The sequence below is a fragment of the Moschus berezovskii genome, chromosome 2 (genome assembly GCF_049115385.1).
Source record: "Moschus berezovskii isolate FMDL1 chromosome 2, NW_MosBer_1.0, whole genome shotgun sequence".
Lineage (NCBI taxonomy): Eukaryota > Metazoa > Chordata > Mammalia > Artiodactyla > Moschidae > Moschus > Moschus berezovskii.
Genome location: NC_142461.1, coordinates 19,187,199 through 19,214,813, shown reverse-complemented (window position 1 = coordinate 19,214,813; position 27,615 = coordinate 19,187,199). Strand labels below are relative to the sequence as shown.

The following is a 27,615-nucleotide window of genomic DNA, read 5'->3' as shown; positions in this document are numbered from 1 at the left end:
GTAATTCCATGTATATGAGTTCTAGAAAGTGCAAATGAATCCATAGGAACAGAAAGCAGATCAGCCATTGCCTGGAAACTTGAATATAGGAAAGTGAGGACTGAGAAAGGGATCAAGGAACCTTTCAAGAGTAATGGAAACATTTGTTATCCTCATTCTGGTGCTGCTTTGTGAGAGTATTCACCTTCTAATAGTCATCAAATTATGCCCTTTAAATATGTGTGTTTTCTTGTACAAAAGTTATACCTCAATAATGCTATTTTAAAAATATACATACCATCCATAACTTATCACAAAAAAAAGAATTTTAAAACCACACCTCCCTCCAAGAAAATGCACTGGCTGAAGCACCTAGCAGTGTTTGGTACATATTGGAGCTAAATACATCATTGTTGAGAAATACATATTTGTAAATAAATATTAGCACTTATGTAATGCTTACTATCTATCGGTAACATCTGTTAATTTAATTAATGTAAATTCTATAAAGCAAATTTTAAAAATATTGTACAACTGTCTTTTATGCTAGGTTAGGACACAGAGAGCCGTCTTCAAGGTTATCCAGTCAGTAAATTGCAGAACTGAGACTTCCACGCGTGCAGTCTGTCTCTGGGTGCGTGTCTTTAACTCCTACAACATACCACCATAAAAGAAACAAAAAGAATTAAAGAATCCAGAAAAGAGGCTTTTCTGTGTGCTTGGCAGTCGGGGAAATCTTTTTAAAAAGACTGGATGTTTGCTAAGCTTTGAAAAGTAGGGAGATTTCGGGAAAAGAGAAGAGTAGAAGTGTATCTCAGACAAAGCTGATGCTGCCAAGCAGGAAAGAACCCGAGAAGGTATTTGTTCAGTCTTTGGTGACATTCTTTACAGTATGAGTTAGATCAAAGTCCACTGACATTTCATCTTATAAATATTGCATACAGGATATAAATAGCCAGATCAGTGGGGAAGAAGAGCAAGAGGAGCTGATTTCTCCCCTGGCTGAGGTCCCATGGCAGGAAAGGAATAGAAGATGGAGCTAGAGCTGACTGTTCAATGATGAATGTGGCGATCCTTTTCTTTAATGTATGGTATGACTGAGAAAAGGGGAAATGATAAGCCTTGGTGGCTCACACTGACAAGGAAAAGGAAATATCGCTTTCACGGGGTCATGTGCCCACACCAAATGGTTGCCAGAATTAGGAATTAAGAACAACAAAAATACTACCCTTGGGATTTGACCATGGTGGTGAAGATGACGTTAACCAGACATCCAGGAGGACAAATACAGTGCACGTATCCATGTCTAAAGAAACCAAGAGACATCTTTCACGAGCGCAAACTAGGAGGAAAAGGCAGCCAAAGGAAGGGAAGCTCACCCAAGGTGCCTGAAGAAGCAGAGAGGACCAGATGCAACTCTTGAGAAAGCTTGCAAAGCAAGGCTAACAAGTTAGGAATGGAAGGAGGCGATCAGACTTGTGGCGGCGGCTGAATCAGTGCTGATGCGGAGAGGACTGAAAAAAAAAGTGGACAGTAAGAGACATGTGGATGCACCCTATTTGTAGGAAGTGATCTGCCAATGGAGAAGTGAGAGGAGACACACTCCGCATGATGGACAAGGCGGCTGCTACCAATCTGAGTAGTTGGGAAGAATAGCACCGAGATAAGTTCACTCTCACATACAATTGTACATTGTAAAATATTTTCTGCTATCCTAAAATACAGTTCATGGCTTCCACCAAGCCTCCTAAGAGGAATTTAACATTTTTCAAATACGTGCAGTGAAAAACTACCCTCTTAAAAGTGTATTCAAAATAACTCTTGGGACTTCCTTGGTGGTCCAGGGGTTAAGACTTCTTCAAAGGCTGGGAGCACGGGTTCAATCCCTGGTCAGGGTACTAAGATCCCACATGCCTCACAGCCAAAAATACAAAACATAGAACAGAAGCAATATTGTAAAAAATTCAATAAAGACTTTTAAAATGGCCACATAAAAACAATCTTAAAAAAAAATTAAATCTCAATAGACTATTAGCAAATGAAATTCAGCAGTACATTAAGAATATATTAATAATAAATAATCTAGTGATATTTATTGTAGTACTATAAGAATGGATCACTGATAAATATATATTAATGTAATTCACTATAATAATTGTTCAAAAGTAAAAAATTGCAACACCCATTATTTATGAGAAAAAAAATTTAAATCATGTGATTCATGGGGTCGCGGAGAGTCGGACACGACTGAGCGACTGAACTGAACGTAAGGATAAGCTTTTAATATGTCTTTATCAAAGTAAAGGCCCAAATTATACAAAATGAGAAAGTGAAAGTCGCTCAGTCATGTCCGACTCTTTGTGACCCCATGGACTATACAGTCCATGGAATTCTCCAGGCCAGAATACTGGAGTGGGCAGCCGTTCCCTTCTCCAGGGGATCTTCCCAACCCAGGGATTGAACCCAGGTCTCCTGCATTGCAGGCGGTTTCTTTACCAGCTGAGCCACCAGGGAAGACCATACAAAATGAGAAGCAGTGGAAATTTTCCTCTTAAAAACTGAGATGCTCGCTATGAATGAAAAAAGAATTGAGATATATAAACTGGAAAAGACAGAGATTCAAGTATCATTATTTTCAGATGATACGATCCTTTAATCAGAAAACTCAAGAAACTCAGAAAGCCATTAGAATAGAAGAAATCAGTAAAATCTATGTATCTGTAGCTATATCTATATCATGTATTAAAACAAGTTGGTATAATGAAAGAAACAATCATAAATAAGAAAGTAAATTATCAAAGATCAACTGTTTTTATGCAAAATCCATATTAAGAAAACTTAAAATACTGTTTAGGTATCCCAAAGACTTAAAGAAAATATATATCATAATCTTAGACAAGAAAACTTAAATGTCATTAAACTACCAACTGTTTCTAATTTAACCTGTAAATTTGTAATGTTCCCAAGAAAATGACTAGGCCTTAAAAAATAGGCAAGCCAATTCTAAAGCTGACATAGAAAATCAACAAGAAAATTTATCCACATAATATTTGAATGAGTTTTACGAATTGCATTAGAAAGCATAATTGATTACTATACTGTCTTATTGTGAATACATAGATGGATCAAAGAAAGAATATATAAATAGACCCAAAGACATGAGCGATTTTGTTTCAGGATATTTCTACATATAATAGGAATTATTTTGTAAATGGTTTGAGGCAATTGGTTAGCCATCTAACCAACATTGAATTACTATATTACTCTGCAATAAAGTTCATATTTATAGTTTAGTACAGTGCATGACTTATTGCCATCACATTCTTTCTAGTGAAAGTGCTTGTAAAGAGTGAAATGGCCAACTGTTCACACAAAGGCAAAGAGAGAAGGCTTGAGACTAATGGCTGTTAGCAGCGTTTTAGCTTTCCCCGGTAGAACACAGCCAACACAGAGCAGGCTCTAGAGTAGACAGTGAGAAATCTCAGTGCCCTGCTTGAAGTTGGTCATACTACTCCCTAACCCTTAAGTTGTCTCATTCGGGTTTTCCTTCTTCCCTTGGTTCTCACTTTCTATTATATGTATTTCAATTCTATTTCCTGTGCTGTAAACTACAAATTGGCAAAGAGTTTATTCATTGGAAAAGACCCTGATGCTGGGGAAGATTGAAGACAAAAGGAGAAGAGGGTGGCAGAAAACAAGATGGTTAGATAACATCACAGAATCAGTGGGCATGAATTGGAGCAAACTCTGGGAGATGGAGAGGTCAGGAGAGCCTGGCATGCTGTAGCCCATGGGGTCTCAAATAGTCAGACACAACCTAGCAACTGAACAATAACAGCAACAAACTTAAAACCTTTTTGGAGTAAATGATAGACTATTCATAGTTAGCATATGTTAATACAAGTTGTCGTTGTTGTTGAGTCACTAAGTCATGTCTGACTCTTTTACAAACACATAGTTTTAAATGTTCGCTTACCAAAGCATTTCCATAAGACAGATGTGAGAATTCATTGTTCTTCCCAGGCATCAATACTCAAGCTGTCCATTCAACTTGGTGAAATCCTTCATCTATAATAGTCTGTAATTTGCTTTTTTTACCAAAGTGTTTTGTTTGTTTCCAGTGTTTGTGAAATAGTAAATCAATTCATCTCTCTAAATGTGAACTCTAAATGATCAACCAGTGTGCTCCTTAAAGCTTACCTTGGAAATGATCATCACTTTCTAAAACCACCACACGATAACAAGATTCTGCCTTAATGCAAAGGCTGAAATGTAACGAAGGCTTTGTGGTACTATTTATGAATTGTTTAAGCCTCTGCTGCCAGTCTGAGTTTCATGCATTCTCAGGCTGCTGAATTATATCTTTGCACACTGTAAGAAAGCTCGCCTAACTTTTTTTTTACATAAGGGAGATAAACCCTGTCTGTGAGCTCTGCTGTGAAGGAGACTGAACACAATACTTGCTCATGGTCCCTGAGACTGTTCACCAAGCCTGAAATGTATCAAATAATTACATGGTAGCAGTAGAAGCTGAAGCTGTGCTTTCTGTGCTATTTTGCTGTTCAGTCGCTCAGTGGTGTCCTACTCTTGGCAACCCCACCGACTGCAGCACGCCAGGCTTCCCTGTCCTTCACTATCTCCCGAAGTTTTCTCAGTCTCACGTCCACTGAGTCGATGATGCCATCCAACCATCTCATCCTCTGTCGCCCCCTTCTCCCCCTTCTTCTGTGCTATTGGCTCAAGTCAATTATAACTTCTTGCAAACTGCTCCATCAACTTCTGCTAATTGTAGCATATATCTCCATGACAGAAGGGAAGCTCATCTTTCATTTACATTGCACTTTTCCCAAAGCCTAAGCATAGCAAATTCTGTCTTGACTAATTATAAATATCCCTCCCCTCAGAATATGACTGAGAGACCAAAGGATGGCTGCTTTCCTCCCTTTTCATTAAAAGGGAGCTGCCATTTGACTAAATTGAATTTTCCTTTCATTCTCTGTGGATGAGTTTGCTTAATGTCACTGCAGGCACGTAAATCTTATGCATCCAGTTGTTGCCTGTCTGGCTGCTCAGGGCAGCTCTGTCCATTCACCAACCAAGTGGGATGCTTTGGGACCACCTTGGAAAAGAGTCAACATACGCAGAGCTTTGTCAGTTCCCCTTGTCTTCCTTCTACTTCCTAACCACCAGGAAGCTTATTCCAGGACTGATTCAGACTTGGATCATCTGGATCATTCCATACCCATTAAAACTTACCAGTCTTGTTGCTCAGTCTTTCAGATTTACTAGACTTTAGCAACCCTGATGCTTGGAAAAATTGAGAGCAAAAGGAGAGGGCAGAGGATAAGATGGTTAGATAGCATCCCCAACACAATTTAGATGAACTTGAGGAAACTCTGGGAGATAGCAGAGGATGGGGAAACCTGCTGTGCTGCCATGATTCACAAACATGGGGTCACAGAGAATCAGACATGACTTAGCTACTGAACAACAACAACAAGCAACTCATTCCATTCTGGCCAAAGTTAAAGAAAGGAATTAATTGCTTGTCGACTATACTGTCCTGACTTCCTGAAATGCTCACCACTTCTCATCATCACCCCAGCTCCCTTGGTAAGATTAGATGGCCTTCAGTCTCCTTTCATCCTCCCATAGCATCCCGTGACTACACATCAATTTGTATTGTCATTTTCTGTTTCCAAGTCAATCTTCTCAGTGAACTGAGCTCTTTAAGGAAACAGGCTATGGCAATTATATATGTTTTAATGTTATTCATCTTTTTATTCCTAATACTTAGAAGAGTGTCCAGTATATAATAGGTATCAAAAAATTACTTGGTGAATAAATGAATCAATGAATCACTCACTCACTGCTCAGCCTACCTAGATTAGGACCCCTGGAAAAAGGTCTGCTGATATCTTTCTTCCTAAAGTGAAAACCTTGGGAAGATCCCCTGGAGAAGGAAATGGCAACCCACTCCAGTACTCTTGCCTGGAAAATTCCATGGACAGAGGAGCCTTGTAGGTTTCAGTCCATGGGGTCACAAAGAGTCGGACACGACTGAGCGACTTCACTTCAAAGTGAAAAGCTATCCAATCTGCTCTTGAATGGGTGTGACCAGGCATCAGGTATTCTAAGTATCTTTTTTCCAACAAGCATATGTCCTTCATGAGAAAAAAACAAAAAACTTGATGGTCACTTTTTTCACCTAGATGTGACAACATATTCTAAAAAACACTTTCTAATACACCCTTAAAATCTGTTCAATCAAAGCAGAAAAAGAAATCTAGTGCCAGCCTCAAGGATAAACTCTACTAAGTTGCCACAGTTCAGCTGTGTCTTATATAATGCTGTTGTAGCACTGTCAAATTTCTATACCCATCTTCTAATACACTTATGTCTGCAAGTCTATTCCTAGAGAATTATCATTTTTGAGTTAAGTTCCTCATGTACACCATGGCTCAATGTTCTAATATAAAATGAAAACACTGATAGAGCCTATTAGAAGTCTTAACAGGGAGGGTCTGAGGAAGAAGACAGTGATAAAAGTGAGACATTCAAAACAGCCCAATGAACAATAAATAAAATCTAAATATGATTATATTAAAATATTTTACATTAGTTTCAGTTCAGTCACACAGTCATGTCCAACTCTTTGTGACCCCATGGACTGCAGCACACCAGGCTTCCCTGTCCATCACCAACTCCCAGAGCTTGCTCAAAGTCATGTCCATCAAGTCGGTCATGCCATCAAACTATCTCCTCCTCTGTTGTCCCCTTCTCCTTCTGCCCTCAATCTTTCCCAGCATCAGGGTCTTTTCCAATGAGTCAGTTCTTCACATTAGGTGGCCAAAGTATTGGAGTTTCAGCTTCAACATCAGTCTTTCCAATGAATGTTCAGGACTGATTTCCTTGAGGATGGACTGGTTGAATCTCCTTGCAGTCCAAGGGACTCTCAAGAGTCTTTTCCAATACCACAGTTCAAAAGCATCAATTCTTCCATGCTCAACTTTCTTTATGGTCCAACTCTCACATCCATACACGATTATTGGAAAAACAGGTGTGTAAATAAGCGATTCTCGTAAACATTGGAAAATTCCTCTAAGAACTGAAGAAACTTACTTTAAAAATAAACATTGCATTTTTTCCATTGCTTCATGCATTTTGGACAATGTATCAGAAAAAGCACTCTCTGTATTAAGCAGTGAGATAGGAGGTCTTCCTTTTTATGAATATTTCAGTCAACCAGTGACCCCCCCAATAGCTTACTCTTTCATTCTTTCTTTCTCCTATCCTTCTTCCACTTTCTCTCTTCTTATATTTCTACCCCACATGCTAGTGTAGAATTAAAATCCTATGTGATCAAGAACATAAGAGAAGTGTTGGGTTGGAAACTCTTACATGCTGTTTCTTGCTAGTACCACCTTTCCCCTCTACCCTCTCCCTGCCTCCACCTCCTACCCCACCTCCAACTAAATCATTCCCTGATCTCCAGCTGCCACCTTGACAAAAACTGAGCCTCAGAGCCTCACATGTAGACCTATAATTTGTCATTTTATTTTTCGATCACAGCAGGGAGCTCCCTGTTGCCAAGGATTTCCCACCTTGAAATGAAAGATGAAATAGACACCTGCAGAACTCTCTGACAACCGGTCCCTCATCCTGGTGAAGAACCTGAATAGGACAGCAGAACAGGCTTACAGGATGATAGGGGGATAATATTCAGTGCTAGGAGGAACTCCTGAGGTGAATGCCAAAATGATTGTTTTGTTTAAAGGGCAGTCAGTCGTGTCCCCGGGGGGAGGGAAGGAGAACAATGGTTTTTCTAAGAAAAAAGATTTTACTTTGGAGTCTCTTTTCAGTTTATTTGGCCAGGCCAACTTTCTTCCATTTTTTAATTTATTTTCTGAGAGATCTGATTGATCTAGGATGACAACATATTCAACTATACAGTTTGAGGATTAGATTGGTACAGAAGTGACAATTCAATTGTTCATGAGACTCAGTCTCAGAATAAAATAGCTCTTCACCTAAAGTTTTTCGATACACAAAGCACCTACTTTCTCTCAGCGCCTCAGTTCCATTCAAACCCAGTCACAGCTGGTCTTTGTTTATTTCTGCATCAGATTCACAATCAAAGTACTAAAATGCTTTCTTTTTTTTTTATCACCAGATAATGTTTCTAGGCTCCAACACAGGCAGAAGATGCACCGAATGATATCAAAAGAGAGCATTATACCACAAGCAGTATTGAAGCAAATCACCCATCTATCAAGTTACCATTACACTGCCATTTTGCCTGATTAAAGGTATATTAAATATGTCTCAAGGAAATGTTTTTTGGTCACTTGTAACATGAGAACTTCTCCTCAAAGACATTACAATACTTGTTAACCTCCCTTCCCACCATCCATGTATTTCCAATGTTTTCTTGTTTTGGTTGTTTTTTCACACCTATAACAACGCAGAAACCGAAGTAAGCTGCTCTCATGCAGTTCAGAAGGGAAAGTAAGGGAAAGGGGGGCAGGAAAGCTGTGCTTAAACATACCCTTTTACTCATTTCTTCATTCAGTAAATATTTACGGAGGGCTTACTGTGCCAAGTGTGCTAAGAAGTACTGGTTTATAATGGAGAAGAAGACAGACTTGATTCCCACTTCATGAAATATTAACTTGTCAGCAGAAGGGGATGGGACAATAAACAAGTAAGTCCAAGTAAATATCAGATTTTAGATGATAGGTTCTTGTTGACAATAATAAGCACCAGGAAGAAAACAAGCCTAGTGATGTGATGTGGGGGCAAAGGGGAGGGAGAGGGACTCTCGATTAGGATGGTCAGCTCTCCCTGAGATAATGTCCAGCTGAGACGAAGCTTAAGAAGGAGCCAAACGCACAAGATCCAGGCACAGAGTGTTCCCAGTGGAAGGGACAGTGAGTACAAGCTCTGAGAAAAGAAAGCTCCTGGCCGTGGTGCCTGGGGCAGAGCCAGCTTCGTGGGAGCTGTGTGAGAAGAAATCTGAGAAGTGGCCAGGGGCTGAATAGCACAGCCCAAGGGAAGAGCAGGGCCGACACTTTCCCTGTTTGTGAAATGGTGGGCGGGCAGAAAATTCAGCACGAATAGGGATGGTAGCCTGAAGGTGTGTGAAGTTCACCGTCAGCAATGCAGAGGGGAAATGAGGTCATCAGACAGCTCTCTCAAAAAATAGGACGTTGCTGCCTTGAGCAAAGTCACTTAGCAAATCTGTAACTCTGAACCCACGTAGATATACCTTCTCCTTGCTCAGGTGTACTGGAAAGACTATCCTAAAATACTATTTGAAAATAATATGTTCATTGTGGTTATAATAAGTAAACTATACAGCTATAAAGCAAAGAGTGGAAGAGAAGTGCCAAATGAAATATTTTGTTCAGATGGTACCATAAGGAAATACTTGGTTGTCTCTTCAATGTTATAATAATGTTTTAGAGTAAAGAAAATCCATTTTGGGCTTTTAAGGTATCAAAGCATATATTTGCAACTAGGAAGAAATGCCTCAATACTTGTAAAATAGAAAGCAACTTTGATTTTTATTCAGAGTATTTCATTGGGTCTAGGTAATATAAAGCACCATGAGATATAACGTCAGGAATTTGAATTAATAGGTTATCACTTTACAGAAGTCTAAGAGATTTCAGGAGAGCAGACAGGATTAAATGAGCATCCAGCTGTTCATCAGTTGATTGAGTTTTTAAAAAATATGCAGTAAGTGTTAGAAACTGTTATAAAGACTCTCAGTATGAACCAATCACAGAGAAATAACAAGACACCCGCTTTATGAATTTTGAGCTCAGCATGATTTCCAACTGGCTTATATTCCTTAGGAGATAAGTTGTTCCCCAAATAATTAAGCACTTACATCTTTAATGTGTTTTTGCAATCTGGCCTAATGATGTGACAGAGGGAATGGCCAAAGTGTCATATGGCCTACGGATACAAAAATTTCCCAAGTGGCCAGCTGTCCTTCTGTCAAAACTGCTCTAAATTGTTTGTCAACTTGTGTGTTTAGTTTGTCAGTTTCTGGAACTCTGAATTATTCTAGAGATGTTTTTTAATGTTTCTATCAAGGGTAGGAGTTCTCCATAGGTATAAATCTTTGAACAATGGTCTCTTAGATATGATATCAAATGGACAAGCAACAAATGGAAAGACAGATGAAAACATCATCAAAATTAAACATTTTTGTTATTGCAAGTATATCATCACCAAAATGATAAGACAATCTTTAGTCTAAAATATTTTCAAATTAACATCTGATAAGAGACTTGTATGTTGAATATATAAAGAACTCTTACAACCCAATACTAAAAAGATAACCCATTTGAAAATGAATAAAGAATCTGAATAGACATTTCTCTAAAGAAGATTTACAAATAGCCAACAATCACATGGAAATATTCTCAATATTATTCATATTAAGGAAACACAAATCAAAACCATAATGAGATGCCACTTTACACTGGGGGAGTGGTTATTATCAAAAAGATGGACAATAGCAAGTGTTGTCAAGGAAGTGGAGTATCAGAACCCTCACACACTTTTGGTAGGAATGTAAAATGGGGCAACTTCTTTGGAAATAGTCTAGTAATTCCTCAAAATGTTAGACATAGAGGGGACCTCCCTGGCAGTCCAGTGGTTAAGACTCCATGTTTCCAATGCATGAGTTTGGGGTTTGATCCCTGGTCAGGGAACCAAGATCCCACATAATCCATGGCATGGCCAAGAAAAATATGTTAAACATAGAGTTATAATATGACCTAACAGTTTCACTTCCAGGTATCTGAGAAAAATAAAAGACGTCCACACAGAAACACATTTGTATGTTCATAGCAGCATTATTCTGAGAAAGCAATGGCAACCCACTCAAGTACTCTTGCCTGGAAAATCCCATGGGCGGAGGAGCCTGGTAGGCTGCAGTCCGTGGGGTTGTGAAGAGTCGGACATCACTGAGCGACTTCACTTTCACTTTTCACTTTCATGCACTGGAGAAGGAAATGGCAACCCACTCCAGTGTTCTTGCCTGGAGAATCCCAGTGACAGGGAAGCCTGGTGGGCTGCCGTCTCTGGGGTCACACAGAGTCATACACGACTTAAGAGACTTAGCAGCAGCAGCAGTATTATTCTTAATAGCCAGAAATGAAAACAGTCCTAATGAGCACCAGCAGATAAATAGATAAATGGATATATCATTTATCCATATGGTATATCCATATGATTCAACAATATTTGGTAATAAAAAGAAATAAAATACTGATTCATGCCATAATACGGGTAAACCTTGGAGATATCATGCTAAATGAAAGCAGTCAGTCACAGGGTCACATACTGCATGATGTCATTTATAGGAAATGTAGCAAACCCAGGGACACAAAAGGAGATTAGTGGTTGTTTTAAACTGAGTGACTGAACTGAACTGAGGGATGGGGATCAAGCGATATGAGGAAAATGAGGGTGATTACTAAATGGGTATGCGGTTTCTTTTTGAGGTGATGGTATGTTCTAAAACTGAGTGTGGTAATGGAGACAAACCTCTGTGAATACACTTTAAACATTCACTTGTAGACTTTACAAGGGTGACTTATAGATTATATGTGGCATTAAATTATATCTCAATAAAGCTATTTTCTCCACATTGTTTTTACTTTTTAAAAAACTACCTATTTTATCAGACTATAGTGAGAAATTATTTATTTATTTGCCACACTGCACAGTGTGTAGGATCTTACTTCCCTGACCAGGGATCGAACCTGCACCCTCTGCTTTGCAAGTGGGGAGTCTTAACCTCTGGACCTCCAGGGAAGTCCCAGAACCACAACTTATTTTTCAAGTAAAGGTACTTAACAGAGATTATTGCACTATATGATTCCTATCCCTGCATATTTTTTTCCCACAATGAAAGACTTCTAACATACTAAGAAAGAAATGGTCAAGTACTTAGACCAGAATAAACTGATCTCTCAATGAGCTACACATGTTGCTAATGAAGCCCAAAGCATGGATGTGGAAACCAAAGGGGGCAAAAATGAAGCAATTTTCCAAACAATACAATGGTGGCAATAGTGAAATTACTCTTTCAGTAATTGAACACAATTACTAAGTTACTAGGATTCTAGAATTACAGCTTTAGAGGACACAAGTATTCAACTCATCAAACTTTCACTTTGTAAAATAAGGAAGCAGAGGTCAGAAAAGTTAAATCTTTGGCCTTTAGGCATAGAATAAGAGACAGAGCAAGGAATAAAAGTTAGACCTTCTGAATTCCAATTCAGTAGAAAGTCAATTAGATAATGTATTTAGAGCATAAGGATCTTAGATAACAGGTTCAGCTATTATTTTAAAAGGAAAAAGGAAATACAGCTTTCTTAAAATAGCGATTTATGCTAAAGACAAAGGCTAGATTTAATGCATGCATGCATGCGTGGTCAGTGGCTTCAGCCATGCCCGACTTTTTGTGACACTATGCACTGTAGCCCACCAGGGATTCTCCATTCAAGAATACTGGAGTGGGTTGCCATGCCCACTTCCAGGGGATCTTCCCCACTCAGAGATCGAACCCTCATCTCCTGCATCTTCTGCATCGCAGGCAGATTTTTTACCCACTGAGCCACCTGGGAAGCCCAGATTTAATGCATCAATTCAGTTCAGTTCAGTCGCTCAGTCGTGTCCGACTCTCCGCGACCCCATGAATCACAGCATGCCAGGCCTCCCTGTCCATCACCAAAATGCATACAATATATTAAATTTAGTGTCCCACATTAAAACAAAAACAAGAATTATTTTTTCCACTGGGAGTGATCAGGAATATTATCCTTGTGGATTGTGGTACATGGTATTATAGCCAAGGGCAAAAATTTATGTCCCCAGATATATATAAGGGATAAGAAGTGGGCTGTGAGCATCGTTATGGAGGGTTCCTTCAGTCAGTTCAGTTCAGTCACTCAATCATGTCCGACTCTTTGCGACCCCATGAATCACAGCACGCCAGGCTTCCCTGTCCATCACCAACTCCCAGAGTTCACTCAAACTCATGCCCATCGAGTCGGTGATGCCATCCAGCCATCTCATTCTCTGTCGTCCCCTTCTCCTCCTGCCCCCAATCCTTCCCAGCATCATACTCTTTTCCAATGAGTCAACTCGTCGCATGAGGTGCCCAAAGTATTGGAGTTTCAGCTTTAGCATCAGTCCTTCCAATGAACACCCAGGATTGATCTCCTTTAGAATGGACTGGTTGGATCTCCTTGCAGTCCAAGGGACTCTCAAGAGTCTTCTCCAGCACCACAGTTCAAAAGCATCAATTCTTTGGCGATCAGCCTTCTTCACAGTCCAACTCTCACATCCCTACATGACCACGGGAAAAACCATAGCCTTGACTAGACAGACCTTTGTTGGCAAAGTAATGTCTCTGCTTTTTAATATACTATCTAGGTTGGTCATAACTTTCCTTCCAAGGAGTAAGTGTCTTTTAATTTCATGGCTGCAATCAGCATCTGCAGTGATTTTGGAGCCCCCAAAAATAAAGTCTGACACTGTTTCCAATGTTTCCCCATCTATTTCCCATGAAGTGATGGGACCAGATGCCATGATCTTCGTTTTCTGAATGTTGAGCTTCAAGCCAACCTTTTCACTCTCCTCTTTCACTTTCATCAAGAGGCTTTTGAGTTCCTCTTCACTTTCTGCCATAAGGGTGGTGTCATCTGCATATCTGAGATTATTGATATTTCTCCCAGCAATCTTGATTCCAGCTTGTGCTTCTTCCAACCCAGCGTTCCTCATGATGTACTCTGCATATAAGTTAAATAAGGAGGGTGACAATATACCGCTTTGATGTACTCCTTTTCCTATTTGGAACCAGTCTGTTGTTCCATGCCCAGTTCTAACTGTTGCTTCCGGAGCTGCATACAGGTTTCTCAAGAGGCAGGTCAGGTGGTCTGGTATTCCCATCTCTTTCAGACGCGAGTCGCTGCCTCCGGTGCAACCGGAGAAGCGCGGAGGCAGAACCGCAGAACCGGAGAACTGCAGAGGCGCTGCCGAGAAGAGCTACTCCACGTCGGAGGCCAGGGCCGGCGGCTGAGAGGAGCTACCCCACGTCCAGGAGGCGGTGGCTGCGTGGGCGCAGGAGGACCGAGAGGAGCTACTCCACGTTCAAGGTCAGGAGAGGCGGCTTTGAGAAGATACCCCTTGTCCAAGTTAAGGTGCAGCGGCTGTGCTTTGCTGGAGCAGCTGTGAAGGGATATCCCACGACCAAGGTTCGGTTCAGTTCAGTCGCTCAGTTGTGTCCGATTCTTTGCGACCCCATGAATCACAGCACTCCAGGCCTCCCTGTCCATCACCAACTCCTGGAGTTCACTCAAACTCATGTCCATGGAGCTGGTGATTCCATCCAGCCATCTCATTCTCTGTCGTCCCTGTCTCCTCCCACCCCCAATCTCTCCCAGCATCAGAGTCTTTTCCAGTGAGTCAACTCGTCGACCAAGGTTAGAGAAACCCAAATAAGACAGTAGGTATTGCGAGGGGGCATCAGAGGGCAGACACACTGAAATTTTAATCACAGGAAACTAGTCTATCTGATCACATGGACCACAGCCCTGTCTAACTCAGTGAAACTAAGCCATGCCGTGTGGGCCACCCAAGACGGGTGGGTCATGGTGGAGAGGTCTGACAGAATGTGGTCCACTGGAGAAAGGAATGGCAAACCACTTCAGTATACTTGCCTTGAGAACTCCATGAACAGTATCAAAATGCAAAATGATAGGATAGTGAATGAGGAATTCCCCAGGTCGGTAGGTGCCCAGTATGCTACTGGAGATCAGTGGAGAAATAACTCCAGGAAGAATGAAGGGATGGAGCCAAAGCAAAACCAATACCCAGTTGTGGATGTGACTGGTGATAGAAGCAAGGTCCGATGCTGTAAAGAGCAATATTGCATAGGAACCTGGAATGTTAGGCAAAACCTGTAGCTGTAGGTTAGTTGAGATTTTTAAAGTTATGTTAAAGAATTCTCTATCCTAATTTAATTCCTAGCCAAAGATTGCTATGGAAACTCATGTGCAGGCTTAGAAATACCTCTTTAGGGTTTCTTTTGTCTCAATGGTAAAGAAAATGCTGATATCACGTTAGCATCTAAATACTGCATGGCTTGTGCAGAGAAGCAAAGAGCAGAGAGTGTAAAATCATGTCCAACTTCAGCTGACCAGTCACTGTATGGATGCTCACTTTTCCCCATTTACAGACAATCTAGAACTCTCCTTCCAACTACTAAACTGTCTTGTGACAATCTTATACCCTCCATCTTCTCCAACAGAGGGTAAATGGCTCAGAGAAAAAGAAATAAAAATTTGAAGGAAAAAAAAATAAAACCAGTTACAGTTCTTTGTGAAAAACTGCCTTTCTGAGTCATGTCTTACTGTAGAAGGTTAAACCCAAGGGATAAAATGTGTCGTTAGGTGATCACAGATTGTCCATGGTTCTTTCTTTTCTCTCACTGTTCACCTAGGCAACAAAAATCTGTCTTTTATGACTGAAAAAAAAAGCATCAATGACACTAAATTGTATCATTTCATTTCAGGAAATGAAAGAACTTGTGTAAAAGACATGAAGAACTTGTTTGTTGGTAGGTTTTTGGCCACACTGTGCAGTTTGTGGGATCTTAGTTCCCTGATCAGGGATCAAACCCGTGCCCCCTGTGGTGGAAGCATGGAGTCCTAACCACTGGACCACCACAGAAGTCCCAAGAATTTAGTTTTGATTTTACATTGTAGTGGCATCTGATAAACAAGGAGAGAAGCAAAGCTCTGTACCAACCGCCTGGCAGTTCTGTACAAGAAAATGTCCAGAATATTCAACATAGACAAATAATTTCCAGTTCTGAAATACCTTCTCAGAACCTTATTTTCAATGGAATAAATTTAGATTATGGTGATTGCAGCTACAAAATTAAAAGACACTTACTCCTTGGAAGGAAAGTTATGACCAACCTAGACAGCATATTAAAAAGCAGAGACATTACTTTGAGAAAAAAAGATCTGTCTAGTCAAGGCTATGGTTTTTCCAGTGGTCACATATTGATGTAAGAGTTGGACTATAAAGAAAGCTGAGCACCAAAGAATTGATGCTTTTGAACTGTGTTGTTGCAGAAGACTCTTGAGAGTCCCTTTGACTGCAAGGAGATCCAACCAGTCCATCCAAAAGGAGATCAGTCCTGGGTGTTCATTGGAGGGACTGATGTTGAAGCTGAAACTCTAATACTTTGACCACCTGATGCGAAGAGCTGACTCATTGGAAAAGACCCTGATTCCGGGGAAGATTGAGGGCAGGAGGAGAAGGGGATGACAGAGGATGAGATGGTTGGATGGCATCACTGACTTGATGGACTTGGGTTTGGGTGAACTCTGGGAGTTAGTGATGCACAGGGAGGCCTGGCGTGCTGCAGTTCATGGGGTCACAAAGAGTCGGACACGACTGAGCAACTGAACTGAACTGATGTGAGAAATAAGTAGTAATTTATAGCCTAGGTGGGACTCTAAGCCAATATGGAGATCTGCATTATGGGCCACAGTCAAGTCAGGTCTCTCTCATAACTGAGTTACCACTTGCTTGCTGGCTACCACGTGTGTACCAGCTACCTTTACACATTCTCATTCTCCATAGGATGGTGCAAGCCTGCTAGAGGTGGGAGTGTGTAAGTCCAAGTAATGTTTATCATGATAGATCTTGGTGTTTTATACCCCTAGTAGTTAAGAAAAACAACAATGCCAAACATTGAGTAGTCTGTATTCTATCTCATTCAATGAGAATAAAGCTCCCTATCTTTCATTTCATTTCTACCACTTCCTCATCAGTTGAATTTTTAAACAGCACTCATCTCTCTGGGCTTCAGTTTCCTGTTCTACAAAAGGAAGCCAAGCATTGTAGGAGAAGCAGCCCTACCTTTGGAGGCAGCCTTGTTCCTGGGGACATCTGCCCTCAAATGTCAGCTCTGATCAAGTCACCAAAATGCTCTGCATTTCCACTACAATATAAAATAATTATAACATTTATGGAAAATACTTGTTGTATTCTTTTAGGCAAGAAAGCAGTTTCTAGCAGTTAAACCCTTTACATGGATTTCCTTTTAAGTGAGCCTGAAATCTCTGCGCCCTCACTAGGCTTTGTAAATGGTTTGTCTTATACTAAGGACATAGTAGTAGTGAGTAGTGAAAGTCATTGAGTTGTGTCCGACTCTTTGCGACCCCACGGACTATACGGTCCATGGAGTTCTCCAGGCCAGAATACTAGAGTGGGTGGGTAGCTTTTCCCTTCTCCAGGGAATCTTCCCAACCCAGGGATCTAACCCAGGTCTCCAGCATTGCAGGTGAATTCTTTACCAGCGGACCCACAAGGGAAGCCCGAGAATATTGGAATGGGTAGTCTTTCCCTTCTCCAGGGGATCTTCCCAACCCAGGAAATGAATCAGAGTTTCCTTCATTGCAGGCAGATTCTTTACGAGCTGAGCTATCAGGGAAGTCCATAATATGGACATAAGTTTGTGAAAAAGAAATGGATTTGCCTTCATACAGGTTCATGAATGAGAATAAAATGTTTTGTTACACCAAAAAAAAAAAAAAAAAGTGTAGCCTTACACAGAAATATCTGTATCCATTCTATCTTTATCCCTGTCTCTACATTTGCCCATGTGCATCTCTGTGGTTTGTCTCCATCTACAGCTATACTTACTGAAATCCTGCCGAGCATGCTACCCATCCAGATTTGTTCTTTTCTGATAAAGACTCTTCCTGGAAAACTAAACTTTAAAAATGCAGAAAACACTTATGCAGAAACATTCATCACTGCTCTTAAACTAGTTTCAAAATAAAGTCTTGATAAGAAATATAATTAACAACCATTTAATCTGGAGTGCATTTCTTATTCAAATATAACAAAGTTGCTGATGATTTACAATTGAACTAACATTTTTAATTGTTATGAAAGTATGGTTTCTGTTTATTCTATTTGGCAGATTGACCTGGTCCTGAAGGTTGAGGGCCAAGTTGGGATGACCTTTTACATATGTGGTCTATAGATCTAGACACAGACATAGCCAGCAAAGTTTCAACTTAGAAAAATATCAAAACAATATTGGAAAAGCATATTTTCATGGATAGGCATTATGGACTGAGTTGTGTTCTCCCACACAAATTTATATGTTGAAAACTTAACCCCCTTTAAAGAGGTAGTTAAGGTTAAATTATCAGGGTGGGGCCCTAATCTACTAGGGTCCAGTGACCTTGTAGGTAGGGGAAGAGATAATACTGACACGTGTGTACTTCGGAATACCCATGTGAGGACACAGTAAAAAGCATCCATCTGCAAGCCAAAGAGAGAAGTTGCAGGAGGACGCCAACCCAGTCACCACCTTGACTTTAGATTTCCAGCCTCCAGAAGTATGAGAAAATCCACTTCTGTTGTCTATTCCCCCTACTCTGTAATACTCTGTTACAGCATCCCTAACAAACTAACAGTAGGCTATCATCAACTAGAGGGAAAAGGGGAGTCCTTCGTCCATTACAGAATCATGGAATGATACCTTTGTGACCTTGAGTAAGTCTCATATGCTTATCAATAAAATTAAAAACTTGCACTAAGAGAACTCTGACATTTATTCTTGCTCTTGTTTTATTTTGTCCGATAATGATGATAATAAGAGTAACCTTTGTTTGAAGCATTCTTTGAGCCTGGCGGTCTTCTCTCAGTGCCTTGGGACAAAAGGATGCTAAAACAATTGTCCATTAGAGCTCTCCTAGACTGCAACTCTGCAATATCTGTTTACATTTTTTACAGTCTCTGCAGAAATATTTTATTTACATAATTTTATGTATGCCTTTCAACAGCTGTACAGTGTTTCTAATCATCTACCCTTCAAAGAGCACCAAGAGATAAAAGTCTGAATATTGTCATGCCATGACTTGAAATTTCCTAAGTTCTCAACTGTACACACATACAACTTCCTGATGTTGTATAAACATGCTTTTGTGATATATTTTGAAAAAAAAATAGTCTAAATCTATTCATACGCATGATAACTAATATTTTACGCACTGGAAACTTCGTTAAGCGTTGTATATGCATCATCAGTTCTTTGAATTTTCCTAAACTGTGAGGTAGGGAGTCTCAATTTCATTTTAGTCAGGAGAGACCGATGATTAAATAGCATGATTCAGGAGAAATTTAGCTAGCAAAAGACAGAACAAGGACCTGAACTAGAAGAATCTGCTTCCAAAGCATGCATGTTTAATAAGTTATGCAATTCTGCTTCTCTGGAAAACTTCTAATTTCTGGGATGGACCACTTTTGGTTAATACGTAGAGACAAATCTTCAGCAACAATAAAACTCAATAAGTTCCATTCCAAACATCACTTCTTCCAAAAGAAAGTTTAAGCAAAAGATTTTCCAAGCTTTGACAGTTATCCTTTAAGAGTCTAAATACGTTTGCATACAGTTCTTTGTATATCCTCGACATACAAAGCCAAGTTCTCCCTGTTTTGATTTCCAACAAAACCTCCAGCTGACAGTCACATTTAACACTTAATCTCCATCTAAATAACATTGGCCTTGCTGGAACTTCCAAAGAAACCAGGTCCAAACTTTGCCATGGAAAGCAGAAATCACACTTCTCTACCCAACCCTGGGAGCAGGCAGCGAAGTTCATGTTCTTGGTAAAATTGACACCTGAGCTTTTGCCCCAAAGAGCTGCCTATTCAGGCCTTGGCGTCACAGAAAGAAACTAATACCTGTGATATGCAGTGTGTCCCATGTTAGTATGTGGGCCATTGGAGGGCAATTAGATCTCTTCCAGGTTCAAGAAGGACAAGTTTGACTAAATATAGTAGTGCAACCAATCAGAATGCTCCATTTCTTTTGAAAGAGTCATAAAATCATTTTAAATCTACATTGTTGTTGCTGTTTCATCACTAAATCATGTCCAACTCTTTGCAACCCCATGGACGCTAGGTTGCCAGGCTCCTCTGTCCATGGGATTTTCCAGGCAAGAATACTGGAGTGGGTTACCATTTCCTTCTCCAGTAGAGCTTCCTGACCCAGGAATCGAACCTGTGAACCTGAATCTTCTGCATCAACAGGCAGATTCTTTTACCTCTGAGCCACCAGGGAAGCCCAAATATATATAGGAACTTTTTAATCTGCACAGCATCCTCTAATTTACCTGAATAATGATATTCCCATAACAATATTGCCTTAGATTTCATTTGTAATTAAAGTAATATTTTCATATTCTTTAAAAAGCCAAATGGTATTAATAGATAAATAATTTTATAAGATAAATAGCTGCATCTTTTTTTAAAGAGTTTTAGGTTTTTAAATTGTACTTATTTATTTTTTAACGCCAAACCATTTCGTATAGGAATGTAGCTGATTAACAGTGCTGTGATAGCTTCAGGTGAACGGTGAAGGGATTCAGCCGTATTTTGTCAGATTCCATTCTACTCCAATTCAGCACTCTGTTAAGGAAATCAGACCCAGCCTCTTGCTATCTCTTTCAAGTAACACTTTCATATTCCTTCTATTTCTTTTATTTGTTAGTTTCAGACATCATACAGGATTTTCTACTGTCAACTCACAGCACCACTACTATTCTCATTTAAGGTCAAGAGTTATGTTCTCCAAGGTCATCTATCCTGTGTGGTATAAGTTAGAGCTTGACATCACATGAGATTTGGAAATCAGAAATGTACCTGAGCCACAGACATAGAAAACAAACATATAGTTACCAAAGAGGAAAGCAGGGTGGGAGATACATTAGGAGTTTAAGATTAACACATACACCCTGGTGGCTCAGATGGTAAAGAATCTGCCTGCAATGTGGCAGACCTGGGTTGGAAACGGCAATCCACCTGTTCTCTCCCCTGGAGAAGGGGACGGCTACCCACTCCAGTATTCTTGCCTGGACAATTCCATGGACAGAGGAGCCTGGCAAGCTACTTACTGTCCACAGGGTCGCAAAGAGTCGGACACAACTGAAGTGACTTTCATCATCATCATCATATATAAATAATAGATAACAAACAAGGACCTACTGTATAGCACAGGGAGCTACACTCAATGAATTGTAATAACATAAAAGGGAAAATAATCTGAAAAAGAATGAATATATGCATACACATCACTGAATCACTTTGCTGTACACCTGAAACAAACACAACTTTGAAAAATAACTATATTCAAATTAAAAAATAAATAAATAAAAATAAGAAATGCACCAGAATCAATTATTCTGGGAAGGTGGAATGGTCAGATGTGTGTCCAGACATGAGCATTAGGGTGGTCCCTGACGTGTGTATCAAAGGTGTCAGATGTCACTCTACTGCTTCAGACGTTTCCTACCTGTCACATCCCCAACCTTCTGCAGCTGCTCTCTGAAGTTTAGTAGCAGTTTTGCTGATGATCATTCTCTCTCATCCACTCCAGCTCTCCCCTCAGTACTACAACCTCCTAATTCTATACAAACATTCTAGGTCCAGAATTCAGATAAAAGTTTCTGTTACCCTGACCAAACCCTGACTGATATGGTTGTTGGTAATGGAGTTGATTCCAGGGAAATAAAGACTTAAGGATGAGAATCTGAATCTGAATCTGAATCTGACAGAACTAGCTTCCAAAATAAAAAATAGCAGTGACTTATGTCCTGTAGCAAATGGGAAGCCATATGCTCTACAGAGGCAATTTGATTGTAACGTAACACCTCTAGTCACCAGGAATGAAAAGTCTATAGAAGGCTTTCATCTCTAAAAGATAAAAAGGGCTAAAATTAATACTGGTAATTAGAGTATAAAACTATAAGATTGGTTGATGGCTTCTGAGTGAGCCAATGAATGGAGAATAAGAAAAAGATGAGCTTGGATTTGAAAATCTCCAGGCCACAGCTCAGATAAAGAACCAGAGCTCTCCTATAACTTTCCTAAATAAATTCTTCATCTCCTGTAGCTATACAGCCACAATATCTATAAAACAAATTTAATATATGATCCTACTGGTGGACAGACTAAATTCACATCTTGTGGTGCCTCTTGTATTGAAACTGGAAAGGGATGAGATTCTGAAAATTGAAATGTAGTACATGAAAATTACAATGAGCTATATAAAGATATACCTTCAACACCCAAATCCACGTGGCCAGGCTTGATAGGAGGAACAGTCTTTCCTTTTTTATCTGAGAACATTAGCCCCTCTTACCTAAAAATTCATATTAAGCTGTCCTAATGTAGCTGACTTGCAGGTAGCTTAATGATCCTCAAGACTCACCCTCATCACCATTCATTGTTTCAAGACTTAAACCAGACTCAAGTCCCAGCAGGCTCCAACAAAATAGGAATGAGCTAGCTGGTGGTCTCATGAACATGAAAACAATGTAACCTTTCCACTATTTTATGTTGAAAGAAACCTGAAAAATGTATATGAGAATGGATCCTAAAGGTAGACTGTGATAGAAAATTGAAAATATTGGATTCAGGTGAATTAATTGATATGATATGCAATCCAGGGAGTCTAGATGCAATGAGATAGTTTGAGTTGCAAAGTGAATCTAACGCTTTTCTTGAATACAATAGTGGCCTTTTCTAAATGAGGTGAAGTACCCAAAATTCTTTGATATACTCAAGGTTTAGAAAAGGTATCTAAGGGCTTTAAGAAGCTAGCTAAAAGCTTAGGGAAATAAAATGTTAGAGTAATATTATTATCATCTACTTATTTAAACTTTAACCATGATTAAACTTTAACCAGGATATTCCAGAAGTTACTTCCCTTCACCAGAGTTTTGAGAAATACATTTGTGAGGAGAATGCCAAAATCCATGATAAGTTTTCTAGTGAATAATATCTTTAAGCTAGGAAAAAGAGTGAGATATTGATATAAAAATAAGGTTTGTGATGGGATTCCAGAATGACAGGATGCAAGGGATGGGGCTTAATTTATAGAGACAGGACAAGCATGGTTCCTGTAATAGGTACCAGGACTGAAGCTGGAATCAGAATGGTTTGATTTGCAAAGTTATTGGTGGTATTCCTAGGACAGAAATACATAGATAGTCTATGGAAGCTTTCTTCAGTTTAAGTCTCGTGGTTGGATGGCATCACTGCCTCGATGGACATGAGTTTGAGTAAGCTCCGGGAGTTGGTGATGGACAGGGAAGCCTGGCGTGCTGCAGTCCATGGGGTTATGAAGAGTCAGACACAACTGAGCGACTGAACTGAACTGAACAGAAGCTTTACTTGACTTCTCCAAGTGATGAACTCTTACCCTTGTGAACAGAAATCTGACTTGAATCACCACAAAAGAATCAAGACATCTTAGCCAATTTCTAGACGTGACCCAGTTCACTGGCTCAGAGTCTGCTGAATGGAAGCCTGGCTTCCCTTAAAGAAATATACGATAAAATGCCAAAATGTTACACTGTATATTTTCTTCTTAGTCTCTCCAATGGGACCCAGAGTAATTTAACAGAGCAGTAAATTGAATAAAAGAAAATACTCAGAAACTGAGGGGATTACTAGACACTGACTTAACTGACTAGACTACACTTAATTACAAGGCTTAACTGATGCTGATTCCTAGGGACTCAAATAAGATTAAGGTCAAATAAGATTAAGGTCTATTAAGATCCAGGATAGGAGCTCATGAAATCCATGTGATTAATGGAGTTTGCCTATGATGTAGTTTACAACAGGTCTCGTGGGTTCCTAAACCCACTGCATGGTTATTTTTTGAGTCCTGGAAAGCAATGTTGGAAAAGACACTCTCAGCAACTGGCAGAATCCCCATATCATTTCCCTGACATACAAAGTGAGGGCTATTGTAGGAAAAGCCATGTGGAAGCCTCTAGAACTAACTGCCTCTGCCTGTCAAAATAGTAAACCAAAATTAAAACTGCTTTTCTGGAAAATTTCAGAGATTCCCAACCACTTCCCAATTACCCCAGTTAGTCTATGTGTAAGAGGAATGAAATGGATTACTGAAAAATTAATCAGATGACAACTAAAATTGAATATGATGTTCTGGATGTGGTTTTTTCTCTATTACAAAATATGCAGCTATTGGTCTGAGTGCTTTTATCCTCTGTATTAACACAGACTCTGACAAGCAGTTTGCTTGCACCTGACAAAGACGGTAATGCTCTTTCCCTGGACTACTCTGGGGATGCATCAGATCTCTAGCCCCGGGTTAAAATCCAGTCCAGAGACACGTCATCACCCTGCACTGCACAAGAGATGACGTCAATTCTTCATTCTGATGATGGCATGCTGACTGAAGGTGCCGGGGAGGGAGCACAAATATCCTGGCGGAGCACATGCATACCAGAGAGTGGGAAATAAACCCAACAACATTTAAACAGCCTGCCACTTCAGCGAAATTCCTGGGGCTCTAGAGGTCAGAGGCAAGTTGAGATACATCCTCCAAAGTTGGATATTAGATGACAAGTTATTGCATCTAGTATCTTTTTTCACTAAGAAGGAGGCATGATATCTAAAGGACTGTTTGAATTCTGGAAGCAACATACACTCATATATAATGACTATGAAGCAAGTCCACTTACCAAGTACTCTGTGAGGCTGCTAATTCAGCATGTTCTAATAAGACCCAGAGTTAGAGAAGTCTTATGACAGACCCACACATCTGTGTAAGCTGCCCAGCCATTTGCATTTTAAGATCCAGCAAATGTAACAAAACTTGACTGGCTCAACTCAAATTTTGTGAACATGATAACTAGAGAGTTGGCCTCAGCTTTGGTGTATGAGATCTGTTATTTCCTTATTATAGAACTCTGGATAAATTACCTGACCTTTCTGTGAACCTCAAGTTTCTCTTATCTAAAGAACAACTGAAGTACTTGGCAAAAAGAACGCTGATCTGAGAATTAATATAAGATAATGCACACAAAATTTCTTACACATACTAGTCTCTCAAGTTGGTAGAACTTATGGAGTCTTTGGAATAAATAAGAAATGGCCAGCATCACCACTGAGGTGGCACCAAAGAGAACAAAAGTTCTCCTCGTTGGTTAGGTACACATCCTGGAAAATACCCAGTAAAGAACCCTAGGATGTGGAAAGCATCCTTAGAATGAGAGCGCCAGCAGCAAGAAGAGATCCACCAGTAATCCCCAGAAGACTCAAAATGTGAATCCAAACAAAGGGGCCCAACCCTTCTTGGCTTACAAATACTCTAGTAGCGAATGCCAAAAAGAGAGATGTGTTTTAAAGCCAGAAGGTCAGTAGGGTGCCAGCAAATGGAAATTTTATTTTTTGAAAATAAAATATTAAATGTTGAGGAAAATTCTCTTAGCACTGATACTGTACTTAGGGAGACCAAAAGCATCATAGCCCAATTTGATATTGCAGGATACATTGTGGAAAACTTTCATGAATATGTTTTCGGTACATTCTAAAAACTTTTTAAAGTTTGAAAAATGAAAGACAACTGATGCATTCAAATTTACTGTTAGAAAAAAACAGCTGCTGACAATTTGATAAATTATTCACCCAAGTTTCAATAATCTAAAACAACTTCTCCCACATATGTTGACAGGGAAAGAACTATCTAGCAAAAATGATGAAACAGGATAATTTTAGGGTATTTCGAAAATGATTAGAAAATCCGTTTGTCTTTTAAGCTTCATTTGTTCTAAATTTTACACTGAAATTATTGAACATTTCTGACAAGAACTTGATGTAGCTTTAAAAAATATTTGTTATACACAAAAATACTATTTCAGCAGTACAGCAGAATTTAACATATATTGCAGTGATTTTTGTAACAGATATAGAAAATCTGGACGATTTAGCAGAATATGATCATGATATTGCCTTAACTAACATTTAGGGGAAAATAACTTGTAGAAACTCAATAAACACAGAATTGCACAGTTCAGGTCCCCTATAATGAAGGACATCCTGTCACGTCCTAAAGAAAGTCACTGGGTCCTGGCCACACCCTTCACATACTGGCCCAGGTCCAGTGACTGACTAATGAGAAAGAATTACAAAGGCTGGGCCATTTCATCCTAACATAGGACAACCCTGACAGGCCATTCCAGCTTCAGAGCTCCCTGTAGGTTTGGCTAAGTTTATCATAGAGTATATATCCCAGCTCAATTCTCCCTGGACCCAACCCCACTTCCTCCTCCTCCCTTCCAAGGATACTCCCTAATAAACATCTGCACACTAAATTCCATCTTCTAAACTGCTTCCCAGCAAACGATCTGCAACAGGGAGCAAAGGGCAGAAGTGAAAAATCAACTTTTCCATCATTCAGTAACTTGACAAGCACTAATTGAATGCCAGTAATAGAGCAAATTAAATTGCAATTGTTTGCAAGGAATGAAAGGGTCCCTGCCCCAACAACTTTGCAGTCCAATGAGGATGACTGAATTACAAAGGAAACTGTGAATCACAATAAAATAAGTGCTGCTGAAATCAGCCCAGGCAAGCCTAAAGGAAATCAACCCTGAATGTTCATTGGAAGGACTGATGCTGAAGCTCCAATACTTCGGCCACGTGATGCAAAAAGCTGACTCTGTGAAAAGACCTTGATGCTGGGAAAGACTGAAGGCAACAGAAGGAGGCAGCTGAGGCTGGGATGGTTAGATAGCATCACTGACTCAATAGACATGGATGGAAGAAAACTCTGGGAGATAGGGAAGGACAGAGGAGCCTGGCACGCTGCAGTCCATAAGAGTAGCAAAGAGTCAGATGTGAGTGAGTGACTGAACAGCAACGTGAAGTCTTTATGAAAAGGTCTGTTAAGAATCTCAGCTATACATGGAAAGACCTCTAAAGAATGGACGGACTACAAAAACAAGCTAGGTGAAAAAAGCCTGACACAGTAGCCTGTGTAGTATAGGATTCATTTACACGATATGTCTAGAAAAGGCAGATCTATAGAGAAAGAGAGTAGATTAGTGGTTGCCTGGGCTTGAGGGTGGGAATGAGGATCAACTGCAAATGGAATTTGGGGTTTTTCTGGGATGACAGTTATGTTTGAAAATTGATTGTAACAATGGTTGTACAACTCTATAAAATTACTAAGATTCATTGGCTCCTGCTCTTAAAATGGGTGAATTTTATGATAAATAAATAGTACTTCATGGAGTTGCTAAAAAAAGATATTTGGCATTTTTGTACAGCACGATGCAATAAGTCAGATGACTTACAAATAATTTCTCTGTTTCTTTATCCAATCCTCAAAAAATGATCAGAAGAAAACTTATTTATTCCAAAGGATGACCTGGTATGGCCATGATCTGGGACGTCTAACAAGAAAAAGAGCAAGAATTATGAATTAATTCGAAAAGTCCCATTGCCTCAAACTTTTGAGCATGTAATTGACAGAGAGCTAATTTTCAATTAGCAGAAAAGACAGCTTTAACATGGTCCAAACATGAAAACAGTCATGCTGTCCTCCCAGATTAGTTCTTGAACAGAGATTGCTTATTCATTAATCTCAGCTGCCATTTCTTTCAACATCTTATTTAAGGCCCACATGTACAAAGAGCCAGTGTCTTCCATGAAGAAGTTTCAAATGAAAAAATTAAACCTGAAATATTAATTCATCCC

The 27,615-nt window shown here is 39.7% G+C and overlaps 1 pseudogene; it reads right to left on the bottom strand.

Annotated features, from left to right (window-relative positions):
* The window catches only part of LOC129538582 (large ribosomal subunit protein eL8 pseudogene), a 44,184-nt pseudogene extending 22,728 nt beyond the window's left edge, over window positions 1-21,456 (bottom strand).
* Between the last annotated feature and the right edge of the window lie 6,159 nt (window positions 21,457-27,615).